The following is a 12,050-nucleotide window of genomic DNA, read 5'->3' as shown; positions in this document are numbered from 1 at the left end:
CCCTATGTGCTAACAGAAAGACAAGAAGAACAAAGGAGATACTGCCCTGCCATTAGCCCTCAACTTGCCTACAATCAAGTTAAGGAGACAATCATGGGAATAAATAGTTGTGATTCAACGTAGACCCTAGCTAAGGCTCTCAGGTAGCTACAAAAGGCAGGAAACTGGAAAAAAGGATTTGTTTCCAATGAAAGGAGCAGAAAAATCTTGGGCATTTAGCCATGTACAGACTCTGTGATACCTCTCAGAGGTGGGCAACGTTGCCAGCAAAAGCATAAGTACTAATCTGAAAACATGCAAAAGGTATTTTTTAGGGTGGGCAACGTTGCCAGCAAAAGCATAAGTACTAATCTGAAAACATGCAAAAGGTATTTTTTAGGCCCTGTCAACCATCTGTAGCTGCAAGAGCGTTTATGTGAGTGACATAGTTTGTCGTGGATTTACAGGGAGTTCCTCCGGGCAATTGTGCCAAGCGGTTATCCAAGTACATCTGTGATTTAGGTCAGGGCCAGTTCAAGAAGGGAAGTGGCCCTGCCCTGGGCAGTGTTGAGGCTCTGGTAGGACAGGGAGTTTATTCAGGAGATTTGCACTGATGGTCATACCCCATGTATTTTCTTCATGCTTGGGGTAAGGCAGTGTTTTGATTCATAAAGGTAAGGTTGGTTCATCTTGGGGAAGTGATGTTTTCTCTTTTTTAATAGCCACAGCTTACAAGCACAGTGTCAGGATCTGTTTTCATATAATACTTTTGCAACCTTTCCATTTGCATTCCTGGTCCTAGTGCACCATCATGTATCCAGTCAGTTGGAAATTCATAGGGATTCTATCGCTACAATACCCATTCTCTCCCAGCCATTGCTACCTTTACCTCCCTCATTTTAGTGTTGGTGGACCATATTTGGACTTTTGCCATCTGGTCTCCCTGTGTCTAAATACCAGTTTTTTCTTTCCAATCCAGCCATCATTCCTTTGTTGAGGTTCTTTCTGAAGCCTACTTTGAGCAATGTAATGGTGTGATTAAGAGAATGGGCTCTGGTATAGACAGACAGAGTTGACTCTGTAGATTAAAAGACGGTAATGGGGGTGTTGACCTACATCCAGGGTTGGCAAATAAAGTTTTATTGGAACAAATCCACTCATTCATTTACACGTCATCTATGACTGTTTTCCTCTACAAGGGCAGAGTTGAGTAGCTGTAACAGGGATTGTATTATCAACAAAGTCTAAAATGTTTACCGTATGATCCTTAACAGAAAAAGTTTACAGATTCCTGATCTATATCACAGAAGTGCTGGAAGGACTATATAAATACATGAAAATACTAATGTACCTGAAACACTGTAAATGCTTAGTAAATGTAAGCTATTATCATTATCATTACTTTAGACTATCTATTCACTGACCTCCATGTAATCAATTCACCCAATTAACCAGTGCTCTCCATGTCTTCTGTATTATGTAATGACTGATGCTCAGGGCATACCAAAAATGCTCAGCTAGCAGATTGCTGCTTACCAAAAACTACATTCTCCTGGAGGAAAGGAACTTGAGAACTACAACATTTAATCTTTATACATCCTAGTTTGTCCCATATCTCCAGTTGTCTATGAGGTAGTTCTGCTTCAATGTCCAATCTTCAATACATAGGCCTCAAAGTATATTCTTTTATCATCTCTTCCAAATGGGCTTTCCCTCCTGAATTCCAAATTTCTATCAAATGCACTACTATTAATGCAGTCTGGAATGAAGCTTAAAGAGTTAGAGACTGCTGGAACTCACAAAATGTAGAATTATAAGCCAGAAGAAAATCACATAGTTCAGCTGTTTTTTTTTTACAAATCAGGAAGTTTTGTTCCTTCATTTAGTTCACCTAGTTGTAGCCAAGTTGGATTTATTCTTCTTTTTAAGTGTTTCTTTTTCATATCCATTTATGTAGTTCCATGAGTACTGGCCTCTTTCATGCAAAGATTCATTCCTTTATCCACTTGCTTCATCATTCATTTATTCCTCTGCTATTTACTGAGCATTGTTAAGTGGCATGTATTGAGTGAGGCACTGGGGATCTCATAGTGAATAAGACCCAACACCTTCCCTGCAAAGTTATAATAACTACTATGAAAACTAAATTTTTGTTAGGAATGATGAAAACAAGTAAATTCTAAAACCAGTAATCAGGCATAGTGTTCATTCACTTTTTCTCCTCTCTAGCACTGGAATTCAGATTTTGGGGGGTTCCATATGCTTTACATTGGTTAGGATATATTTATTTGTCTCTACTTAGACATAGCCTATGGGGAAACAGATCTTCTACTTGTACCATGAGCTTCTCACAGTTCATCTTAAAAAGTGTCACTGGTGGTTTAGTTTTATCCAATGGTTTTCAAAGAATGAACTGTAGATTTCCTGGTATTCTACACTGCTTCTTTAAATAACACCTCAGGGTGGAAAGGAATGAAAGCGAGTAGATGGACTTCTCCCTTCAGCCACAGCAACCTTTTATTAATCATGATGTATTAACTACTTATAACAGCTTGAAGAATGGGGCTTCATCATTTTTCAAAAAAAATTTTTTTTTAATAATTAAATCTCCTATTTATAATAAAAATTCATTTTTCATTCCAAATTTCTCTAAAGTAATCCAAATTCAATAAGAAAAGTGATAATAGGGATTTATACTCAGTATTTTATAATAACCTATAAGGGAAATGAATCTGAAAAAGAATATACATATATATTATGTATATTAAGAATATATATATATAAACTGAATCACTGTGCTGTATACCTGAAACTAACACAACATTGTAAACCAACTATACTTCAAGAAAAAAAAAGAAAGAAAAGTGATAACACAAGGTCTTCTATGAGCACTTGCAACGTGCTTTTTAATCCTCTCAACAACAATATGCAGTAGGTATTGTAATTATGCCTCTGTATTCAGGTGAATAAGTTTAGGGTCAGAGAGGTGAAGCCACTTTCCCTGAGTCCCACAGATAGTAGGGGAGAGCCAAGAAATAAATCCCAACATGTTTGACTCAGCACTATTCCCTTTAATCACCCTGCTTTCCTGCCTCCTATAGTCTATATACTGTTTTCCCCCTTTTCACCACTCCGCATTATTGTTCACTCCTTTTATTTTTTTTGTTTTCTTTTTTATTTTTTTCTTTTGAAATAGCAGATGCAACAGTCCCTGGTTTTCATTTACTTTTTTAAACTTGCTTATTTGTATTTGGGTTTTTTTTTTTTTAATTAAAGACTTCAAATATATTTGCATGCCTCTCTGCTCCCATCCTTCACCAGTCTGTCCCACACACTTGTCAGATTAATCCACCCCAAATACCATTTTTTAAATTTCTTGGCAATATTTTATTAAAGTCCTCTAATTCTTCCTACTTCCTCCACTGGCATTATTCAAGATGTGTTCCTCCATATGTTGGGTAGATATTCTACTTAAAAGAAAAAAAAAAAAAACTTGGTAATACTTGGTATTTCAGTTTGCTTTTCTTGGAGGAGAAAGAAAAGAGAGAAGAATTTAGATATTTAAAAATCATTGTAACTCCATAAAGAAATTTGGGGAAATGCTTTTTGGAAAAAAAATAACTTTTTCTTCTGAATCAACTAGACATCTTTGTTTTTATGGCTGAGGTTTTGTCAAGAACACTTCTGGAATCATCAAACTAAAATGTTACTATATTTGTTATTTTAAATAATTAAGAGGCTTAAAATGTTACATGTTACAGCCTAAGCATTTTCTTGGAAGCTAACAATTTAGTATCAAAGAGATATGTTTCTTCCATTATTATCCAAGTTAATGTTGTACTCATTCAGTGTGGTAGGAAAAAGAAAAGAGGAAAAAAATCCTACAAGCAAAGAATAACTTTATGAGTGCAATGGTGTTAACCATTAAAACTTCAAAATAATAGTAATTTGAGACCATGTGCTAAAGACGGTGGAGCCACAATATGGAAAAGTCAAAAGCCACCTCCCCACACACACTCCTTAGACTGAGGTGAGTGAGAAAGAAACTTTTATTGTATTAAATCACTGAACTGTTGAGGTTGTCCGCCACTGCAGCTAACATTACTTACTTTGACAGAAACCAAGGCCCAGAAATGTGGCAATATGTTTAAGGTTCCACAGTGAATTAAGGCCATAGCAGTTCAGTACTCTTTCTACCCAATGATACTGTTCTATTCACAGGAGACTTCATCATTTTCTCTCTCTTATTTTTAAAAACTAACTCATAAAAGATTTGTAAGTAATCATCTGTTTCCTTTCATACCTTACATCAGGTAAATGTAAAAACTTCACTGTACCAGCATGACATTAAACCAAGTCATTATTTCATAAAATTGCAGTGGCAACTACTCCAAAACATTTAAAGCAGCTCTATAATACAGCACATTCAGATAAATGAAGACACATCGCTTAAATTTTCTACTTTCACCCAGTAATAGGAGAGGACAACCTGGCATGACACAGTCAAAAGGTTCCAAAGTCTTAACGGTAAGAATTTTATGTACTTTAGACAATTCTCTTTTCTCCCTCATACTATTTTTTTCTACTCCAAATTTAATTATATGGGTGTTTCTTACTTTAACAATCCCACAATGTAGGGCATAGTGTCTTTAAACACAGTCCTAAATAGAAACCCTAATAAATCAGGTTTTTTTGGATCAGAGCCCTGTGTACTGCATAAATTGGAATGGAAGATAAATGATTCTGCAAAGGGACATTCACCTAAATATTTTTATCCTCAGTAACAATGACAGTCCCCTACCTGGGTTGTAGGAATATAATGGAATCTCCGGGGAAGCTGGAAGGGCAAGATGTCAGTAAAGAGAAGTCAGGCCCTTCCTATTGAATAGCCATGCCTAGACTAATCTTGACCAAGAGTCAAGGATCTCAAAAGCAAAAGATTGAGCAATGAAGACATTAAGAACCTTTTTCTTTCTTTCTTTTCTAGGTGAGGCTAAGACTAGAATAAAAACTTAGAAATTCATATCTACGCAGGGAAATGTCAGTAAACAAAAGGCAAGAGCAGGGACACAAGAGGTTAGCATGGACAAGGGGACGCACAGACTTTAGGCCCAAGAGACTGAAGATATAAAGGAGAGAGAAAGATGCTCATGGGGGCAAAACTTAGGACTTTAACTTTGAAAACCTAGGTTCAAAACCTATTGTACTACAATCAGACTTTTAAGAAGTCACCTTCTGAAGCCTATTTCTTCACATATATTATGGGAACACAGAATTGTGTCTGACTGGAGTTTATCTTATGCAAATTCAAATTTAAGCGCCCAGCAAAGAGAGAGAAAAACAATTTAATTAGTGCAAGAGTTTTGCTAACCATTAATGGCAATGGCTGTGTATTCTGGGGGCCTGGACCATTGTTCCTGCATCCTGTGTGCCTCTCAGGATGTATGCTAGACTGTAAGCCTCAGGAGGTCAAGAATTTATCTCTCTGGTTCATCACTGTATTTCCAGTGACTAGAATAATATCTGTCATGTAGGAGGCCATAAAATCTGTGGAAGGAATGGAGGAAGGGAGAAGGGGAGGAAAAGAAAAAGGAAGGAAGAAATAGTGAGCAACTTGCTGTATTGCATGACCCCAAAGCGAAGCCATCCACTTTACCAGGTGTAAGTGGAACAGACACCAATGAATTATAATATCTGTGGGAAAACTAGCTGTGTTGGACTTTCTGAAAGATAGAATTCTCATGGGTAACTCTGACTATACACAAGATTCTGCCACTGTACTTTAGAACCCAAATGCCAAATAAGATGCAACTCTACTATAATAATAATCATAACAATGCTTGCATAACCTAACTTACCAGGCTTATATAAGAACACAGTAAGATTAAAATACAGAATGGTATTCTGCATAATAATGTTGTAGTAGGCAAATGCCAGGTAAAAATAATTTCTATCATTATCTGACTTTACCTACTAGTTACATGCTCTTGTATCAAACTCCGTGGTATACCACAACTACTGTATACAGCTTCTGTAGTTATCTGGCAAAAGGAATCTCTGCACTTGAAATAATGGTGATGATGCTACCCAAAGGACAGGAAAATTAGCCAAGGAAGGAAATATCCACTACTCATTCCATCAACCAACTTAGCCTTGTAGCGCTATTGACATTCCCATCTCGACTCTGGGGGGTTTGTCAATAGAAATGCTCACAAACAATTAAAAGCTGTTGCTACCATTGGGAAGCTTGTAAGCATGTATTCATTACTATTTGTGAGGTGTTTGATAATCTAAAGACAACTCAATTGGTCAGTCACTGCTAAAATCATGCAGGCTCGTGGTGAAGGGAGCCACCTGTGTCTTTAGACACACCTAAGTTCAAGCTCAGGTTCTCCACTTATTTATCATATGACTTTGTGTTCTCTTTCTCAGCTGCACAATAACATGCCCAGTATATGCACCTCAAACTTGATAGGTCCTCAACAGAGCTCTTCAGTTCTCATTCTAATGCTTGTACTGTAGTCCTGTCCATGCGTATGGCATCCTTCTACCCCCAAGTGATTAGGACAAAAACTGAAGTGTCATCATTGATGCCTTCCTTCCCTTTACTCACTTCTAACATCCAAACATCACCAAGTTCTGTCAGTTCTTCTTCCAAAATACATTTCCTTTCTAACCACTTCTCTCCTTCTCCCCTACCACACACTACTATAACATTTTTAAACTTCAATAGTTCCCTAACTTGGTTTATTTTCCTCTCTTAGCCCTTATCATAATGATTCTTACACAACCTCAAATCAGAGCATGTCACTATCTTGCTCAAAGCATTTCATTGGTTTTCCCTTCCACCTCCATCAGTATAAAATTCAATTTCCATACCACACCCTACCAAAAGATTTTGCATATTCTAATGATCACCTTCCTCTGTGAGTTCATCTTCTCCCCTTTCCCCATCACTCACTACTGTCCAGGTAGACTATTCTTCTGTTACTCACAAACACCAAACATTTTCCCAGCTGAAGTCTTTGTCATGATCGTTCTTCCTTCTGTCTACGATGCTCCCCTGGGCATTTGTCAACAGTCTCACCCTTCAGGGCTCAGTCACCTCCACAGAAAGGCTTTCCCTGACAACCTTCACTACAAGTCTCCTGCTCCTTGTTGATCTCGATAATCCCAAACTTTCTAGAAACTACCACAGTCTATAATTATCTTGTTTATCTATTTAATAATTTTCTCGTACACTAGAAAGTAACTTTCATGAGATCAGAGAACTTGTCATGACTCCATGCTAGCATGTGACACATAGCCTGTGCTCAGTAAATATTTTTGACTGCTAGAATGAATGGTGGAAGAGAGAGAAAGGGGAAACTGACTGGGCTGTACATATTGAAGGCTGGTATTCTCAAAGGTAACTTTGACTATATACAATTTTACCCCTGTATATTTAGAACCCATCTCCTAGGTAAGATATAATACTACTGCAATCTATGCTGTGTAACCTAAGTTATTAGGCTTATAGAAACTCAATGAGATTAAAATGCATAATAGGCACTTTTTAAAACATTAAGCACTCTGCAAATGTTACATGTATTTCTATTAGTACATATTTTGATTCATGTTGTATCCTTTTATATTAATACTGGTATGTAACATAACAGAGTACTCACGTAATAGAATGGTTTTAGAGACAAGGAACAGAATGTCCATTTCAAGTCTGCTTTAATGATAAAGGGAATTTATTGGTTCAACATATGAAAAGTCCTACAGATAGGGCAGACTAATCAGGACACAGAATCTGTTTCTTTGTGATTCTCTTGTCCCTCCCTTTTTCTCTCCGTTGACTTCATCCTTGAGCTGGTAGTGAAAAGGCTACCATAGTCTGCCATGACAATGTCCACAGCCAAGGGAAGCCATCTTTTTCCATGGCTTTCTGTTTTCCAAATACCCTCAGCAAACATCCCATCCTGTCTCCTTTGCTTACACGGAGTCATATGCCATTTCCTGAACCAATTCTTTTGTCCAGGAATGGTTGGCTGTCTTATGCCTGAGTTCCTACACCAATTATTATCAAAGACATAGGAGACAAATCAGACTCATTCTGGAGCTGGAGACAGGTTTGCTTCCCCTGAAGTACTGGTGTTACAAGGAGTAAATGTAAATGCCTAAGGGTAAACCAGGCAGAAAGGTGCGATACATTCACTATGTTTATGAAGATTAAGTGGCTTAAGGCAGGTAGAGCACTTAGATAATACCTGGGATATGGAAAAATGCTCAATAACCACTCTTCCGTTGGGAGGAAAACAAACCTATCTTTCTAAATAAAATTCTAGAAGTTTGGGGAACAAAGAATTGATTTAAAACCAAGGGAAATTATGGTCTCATACAAACTATTTTGTAGATTTTTTTGCTTGACCTGAGATTAGGTATTATTGCATATTTTCCATTTGGATTTTGGTCAGTCAATATGTTTTAGTATCTACACCATGCAAGACATGATTTAAAATGCTGCATAAGACATTAAGTCTAAAATATAGCTTTCTCTAGGGGCTTGGAAGCCTAACACATGACGTATGTTCTAAGTCAATGTACAATAATATTTTGAGTTAAGTGTTAAATAAGTTGAGTTATATCAACATGCAAAAATAATATGAGGTAAATACTAATATTTGTATGAATGTAAGTATGCATATATAATATATATTTATGTAATAATAGGAATACTAAATGAGTGGTTGACCACAGCAGTGTTTAAGAGCCTGGACACTAGACCCATTCAAACCCAGGGTTTGAATCCTGGCTCTTGGAATAGTATCTGGGATTAGTACTCCTTCCCTAGCTTTAGTCCCCTCACCTGTAAAATGTACCTATCTCACTGGGTCGTTGTAAGGGTTAAATTAAATGAGCTAATCCAATAAGTATTGTCATTGCATCTGCTCATGGTGAGTGCTCCATAAAGGTTAGTTACTCTTAGAATCACCATCCTTGTTATGATTTGGTTTTAAAGAATTCCAGAAAAAGAAATCAACTGAAATAGATGGGATTTGCTCTTAGTCTTAAAGGAAGTGTAGGATTCAAACAGGAGACGAGATAGCTGGCCATGTAATCACAAGTCACACTTGGGAACTCGGTAAGTAGCCCAAACTGTCTAGGGGTGGAAATCCATGTAATAACAGATCATATCTGCACAACAACATCTCACAATCCTTCCATTTTTAAATTTAAATAGCTATTATTTCCCCTCACTCCCACCCACAACTCAATTCACATCTGCTTTCTTTTTAACAAGCAGGGAAACTGAAACTGGTAATTAAGTACCTCAAATCCCTTTTCAGAATGAGGTATGTTCCAAAAGGGAAGAGACCTATTCTGATTTGCTCTTGAAATTCAAGAAAGGAGCACAGTGCCTAGCACATTTAAAGTGTCCCATGAATGGGTGATGATGGGGTAAAAATAAAGGACTTAATAAAAGGACTTGCTTAGAGTTATCTGACCAGGAAACAGCAGGGATGAAACCGGACAAGAACTGGAGCCTCCTAATTCCTGAACTTTTTGTTTCCTGTGACACCTGACTCCCTCCATGTAAGGGAATTATGAGACAGGAGATTGGTAAGGAGCATCTCTGGAGAGTGCAATGGTCAGGAGCTCCGGTGAACACATAGGAATTGATCCACCATGTTCTAAGGGACCACACAGTGTAGTGGGAGGTGCACAGGTCTGGTTAAAACCTCAGTTCCTCCTCTTACATGGTTCTGTGGCTTTGGGTAAGTTATTTAACCTTTCTGTATCTCATTTCCCTCATCCATAAGAAGGGGATAAAATGATAGTATTTATCTCATAGAGTGGTGATGATTAAAGGAAACAATGCATGTAGACTACGTAAAACAGTGCTTAGAACATAGAAAACACTCAATAAATGTTAGCAATTATTACTTAGAAAGATGGAAGGACCTATATTTTAGAGCATCTGCTGTTTTTTATTTGCCCCACCCCCTCACTCTGGTCCCTTGCCTCTAGAGAGGGTATGCAACTCAGAGTTCTATGGCTCCCTTGTCAATGCCTTTGATGTTTGCTTTTCCAGTTCTAGGAGAAGTGCTCTCAAAGAAGGAGGGTGGTCCCTACTTAACTGAAATTGCTGAAATCACACCAGGGAAGCAATCAGCTACCTCATGAAACCCGTGATTCAAATGAAGGAAAATGGCCAGTATTCAGTTTCCATGAGCCTGATACTCTGGACCAGCTACACAATTTGTGGAGCCCAGTGCAAAATGAAAATGTGGGGCTTCTTGTTCAAAATGTATTAAGAATTCCAAGACAGCAACACAGAGCATTAAACCAAGTATGGGACCCTTCTGAGCCCATGTACAGGTTGCACACCCATGAAGCCAGGCTTGCAGATGCTTTAAACTTTCTACTTCACCTTTTCATCTTCCTTTGGAGTCATCTTTTTATGACTCTTGCCCCAAACACCTGGCAGAAAGTGTTTCTCTTGCCCTTGATCTTTGCATTAAACTTGCTTTGCATTTTGGAATCCAAATACCAGGATAGAAATTTGGATTCCACCCCTACTGGCCTGTACACTCATAGGAATGATGCTTAACTCTCTTTAATTCTATTTTCTCATTTGAAAATTGAGGATAATGATAATAATAGCAACCTTATAGACTTACTATGAGTATTGAAAGAGCTAATAATTTAAAAGTTTTAAAATAGTATCTAACACAGTGGTTCTCCACCCTGGCTGCATATTAGAATCACCTCAGAGCTGTTAAAAAGTGCCATTGTCTGGGCCCCAGCCATGACCAATTAAACCAGAGCCTTTGGGGGTGAGGCTAGGACAACTATAGTTTTAAAAAGCCCCCCAAGAGATTTGAATGAACAGGAGAGTTGAGGACCACTGGTCTTGTGTATGACGAGTGCTCAATAATAAATAATAAGAATAAATAATAAATGCTATAATAAATTAAAAAATACAAATATAAATAATATAATAAAAATAAATGTTGGCCAGTTATTATACAGCTTGCTAAACAAAGAAGTAAAATGTCCTATAGTTCAGTTTTTCCCCTGGATCAACTCTGCATCTGGCTTCTTTCTCCCACTCTCATGTGCTTTGATCCAGCATGTACCTGCAACCAATATAAATCAAAACAAAAGATGTCTTGCGGTGTTCCCGCTGAGACAAAGGTACCTTTGAATACAGGTCTTCCCATTAACCCAGAGATGAGAGGGGAAATGTCAATTCCTCCAACAGGGCTCCTTCCTTTGATATCAGGGTGGTGTATATTCCAAAAGCTCTGTACTCTGCAGGTTTCGGGGGGCAGGGAGGACTTCAATCGAGTCACCAGAGATCCCTAAATAATGCAAAGCAAAGAGAGACAAGGAGGTGGTGAGAATGTTAATTTCTTAAGCTTGTATTTCTCTCCCATCAGAGTGGATAATCATCTTTTTGAAAATGCCCTTTTGTCATATTTATGATGGTGACACATCCACTATGAATACAGTAGCTCATTTGCAATATGACCTGACAAATACTGATGTGTTCTAGGCTACATTTAATTTCAAGGTAACTAAAATCATATGTGTTTCTTAGTAACCGGGAAGGGTTCTGATCACATGAGGCTTAAAATAGTAGGGTCCTTTATGATTCGTCCTTCATAGTGAATCTACCAATCGGGACCTGGACAGGTGTTGAGGGAGGAGCTGGAGGAGTGGTCAGCTGAGTCAATTTGGCCTTGAGGTCAACAGGATCTCACTCTCAAGCTGAGGTTCATAGATACATTGTTGGAGGGGAGCTGGCTGAGTTAGTCACAAACAGTTTCTTAACTGATACCAATTGACCATCTCCTCCAGCTAAATAATAGGGTTACAGATCTACAACTCCTGGGACTCAGAATATAAAAGCCTATTTGTGGAGACCCTCAAAGGCCCAAGTCCCAGCATCCAAGAGTCAAATATATGTTTCATTTACTGAGACTGTGGGTCTAAGAGAAAAGAGCAGATCCTGCCCAGAGCTATTTATGTTCTAGTTGGCTCCCTAAATTCTAAGCACCTGAGAAGGCAATTCTTAAGCG

The 12,050-nt window shown here is 38.0% G+C and overlaps 1 protein-coding gene across 1 annotated transcript in view; it reads right to left on the bottom strand.

The window, feature by feature from the left end:
• The window catches only part of TAFA1 (TAFA chemokine like family member 1), a 617,163-nt gene extending 605,979 nt beyond the window's left edge, over positions 1 to 11,184 (bottom strand). Inside the window, exon 1 of the mRNA XM_061195514.1 lies at positions 11,168 to 11,184. The gene's annotated coding sequence lies outside the window, so the exon portion shown is untranslated. The remainder of the gene's footprint in view (positions 1 to 11,167) is intronic.
• Between the last annotated feature and the right edge of the window lie 866 nt (positions 11,185 to 12,050).

Source organism: Eubalaena glacialis, chromosome 7, assembly GCF_028564815.1.
Source record: "Eubalaena glacialis isolate mEubGla1 chromosome 7, mEubGla1.1.hap2.+ XY, whole genome shotgun sequence".
In the NCBI taxonomy this organism is placed as follows: domain Eukaryota; kingdom Metazoa; phylum Chordata; class Mammalia; order Artiodactyla; family Balaenidae; genus Eubalaena; species Eubalaena glacialis.
This window is presented reverse-complemented; position numbering and strand designations above follow the sequence as displayed.